This window comes from Meriones unguiculatus, chromosome X (assembly GCF_030254825.1).
Source record: "Meriones unguiculatus strain TT.TT164.6M chromosome X, Bangor_MerUng_6.1, whole genome shotgun sequence".
In the NCBI taxonomy this organism is placed as follows: Eukaryota; Metazoa; Chordata; class Mammalia; order Rodentia; family Muridae; genus Meriones; species Meriones unguiculatus.
In genome coordinates this window covers 74,399,199-74,402,081 of record NC_083369.1, presented here as the reverse complement: position 1 = coordinate 74,402,081, position 2,883 = coordinate 74,399,199, and the positions used below count along the sequence as shown (strand labels likewise).

The following is a 2,883-nucleotide window of genomic DNA, read 5'->3' as shown; positions in this document are numbered from 1 at the left end:
ATGGCTCATGTTACTAGTTGGAAAGAATCTAAATGTGCCAGTCATTTGGATAGCTGGATAGCATTTTTCTTGAGAAGGTGCATTGGACTTCTAGATGTTTTCATTTCTTATAATTGCAGCAAAGAACATGGATGTGCAAGCATTTGTGTTGTATATTTATTTAAACCCCTTTGAGTATTTATCAAAGAGTAATATAGCTTGGCCATTTTGTATGTTTTTATTTATTTATTTCTTTATTGCATCAGGCAGAGACAAAGAGAGAGAGGAGGGGGAGAACTGAGTATGGTCTAGGCTTTTAAAATTTCAAAGCCTATCCTCAGTGACACACCTCCTCCAATAAGACCACACCTTTTAATTCTTCTGAAACTGTTCCACTAACTAGGTACTAAGTATTCAAATATGTGAATGTGGTAGTTGTGGTGACACAGACAGATGGTAGAATTTGCTAAAATAAATGGGCACAGGAAGAGCATAAGTTCAAATATATGAGCTTTTGAGGACCATTTTCATTCACATTACAAAGTAATTTTCATAGTGTTTTTACCAATTTACATTCCTACCAGTAGTAAATAAGGGTTCCCATTTCCCTACATGCTCACAAGCATTTATTATCCTTTTTTTATGATAGCTATTCTGATGGTGGAAAACATGATACAATTTTAATTTGTATTTTTCTGGTAACTAAAGTGTTGAATACTCTTCCAAATATTTTTGTCATCAATAATGAATAGATAAAGAAAATATACAATGACATTTTATTCAACCATAATGAAAACCAAAGTCATGACATTTGCAGGAAAATGGAAAAATGCAACATATTTTTCCCAGTTACAGTGTGTGTGTGTGTGTGTGTGTGTGTGTTTGTGTGTGTGTGTATGTATGTGTGTGTGTGTATGTGTGAGCCATGAAAGTATAAGAGGAATCTTGAAAGAAGAGGAAGAATTTTAAAAGTATTTACATTTATTGATTTTATTGTGTACGTATGAGTATAATATATGAATGTATTACATCCATGTTTAGTGCCTGCAGAAAACAGAATATGACACCAGACTACCTGGAACGTGAGTTATACACAGTTGTGAGCTTCCATATGGTTGCTGAGAACTGAAACCTGGTTCTCTGCAAGGGCTGCAAGTGCTTTTAGCCACAGAACCATCTCTGCAACCCTAAGAGGAACAGATCTCAAGGGAAGAAAGAGGAGAAAAGAGAGAGATTGATGTCATGTAGGTGCCATGAAGGCTGAAGTGAGGCCTATTTCTTCACAGAAAGAGGACCAGCAAAACCCTAGAGAATGGCCAAGAGTAGATGCAGAAATGAATTAATAAGAACAAAATAAGAAAATGTCATAATGATATTCATTATACTAGACATAGTTGGTAGCGTTGGTTGCAATATTAGACTAGTCCACTGGAAAATGGCAGAATACTTGGCCTCCATCTTTAGCCCTGAGAAAAACGAAGTCAACTGTTCATTTCAAAATCGTAGCAGGTTGTCATGGAGACAGGGTTCTTGTTGCCCTCTTGAACATTTACTGCAACCCTCAAAATCCCAGTCTGGTGACATTTTACGCTGTGCTATGAGTGATGTGAAGATGCAGCATTATGATGAGTTCTTTGAGGAAATCTTCACTGAGAAGGAAGAAAAGTATGGTGAGGTTGAGGAAATGAATGTTTGTGACAGCCTAGGAGACCAGCTGGTGGGGAACAAATATGTCAAGTTTCAATATGACGATGTTGCAGAGAAAGCTGTGGTCGACTTGAATAATCATTGATTTAATGGGCAGCCTATCCATGCAGAGCTGTCCCCAGTGACTGACTTCAGGGAAGCCTGCTGCCAAAGGAATGAAATGGAAGAGTACACAGAGGGATCTTCTGCAACTTCATGTATCTGAAGCCAAACTCAAGAAAGGTGCAAAGGGAGCTGTGTGGGTGCTAGCACAAGAAACATAGATGCAGGTCTCAAGCAGAATTCCATGTACAGAGATAGTGGAATGGTGGCATTGGTGGAGGTGGAGGTGATGAAGGACCAGAGCATGACAGAAGGTGGTCAAGAGAGGACAGGAGGTGGTTTAAAGACAAGAAAGATATGGGCAATTTTGAAGCCAGCTGTTTTTACTGTATGTCTGCTAGACAGTGTTGTAGTTGGTTGACAAGCCAGTTCATAATGGGATTTAAACAACAACAAACAAACAAACAAAGATGGGTTTCTGAAGAAATTTTGTAGTGATTCAAAAAAAAAGAAAAGAAATTCACACTGTATGCTATTTAAATTTTTAACATAAAAGAGCCTGCATGGGACATCTAAATATATACTTTATATTAGTCAATGACACGTTTATATTTGTAGGGGTGTATTAGTCATTGAGTAACGTAGATAATTGCACATTTATTTGCCTTATTTTTTATTTAGATGTAGGTTGGAAATGCTTTACTATGTTAGTTGTACACAGTCTATGAGGCATTGGGAGAATGAGACACCTTGGAAGGATGTCAAGCCGTGTGAGCAAATGTTAATCTACTGACAACAAAGCCTGTAGAGTATTCTGGGCTTGACAATTTTATTGTACATGAAATTATTAACAAAATAATTGAGGGTCTCTGGAAAAATAGGCAATGACAGTCTGCTGCCCCTGCAGATTTTACAAAGGCAGAATGTCCTTGCCAGAGATACTTTTTTTTTCCAGTTTTTTTTAATTTTATTTTTATTTATTTATTTAATTATTTATTTATTTATTTATTTATTTTTTCAATGCAGTTTATTCAGGAACCTTGAACAATCATCTGACCCTGGGGAAAGCCAGCCCACATCTTAAATAGCCTCTGGGTAGCCAACCCCAGCATGCCATGTGGGCAATGCAGATAGGTCCACATGGAAGCAAGCCAG

At 37.3% G+C, this 2,883-nt stretch overlaps 1 pseudogene; it reads left to right on the top strand.

The window, feature by feature from the left end:
• The first annotated feature begins 1,414 nt into the window (after positions 1–1,414).
• Positions 1,415–2,223, top strand: LOC110543639 (splicing factor U2AF 35 kDa subunit-like; annotated as a pseudogene).
• The last annotated feature ends 660 nt before the right edge of the window (positions 2,224–2,883 follow it).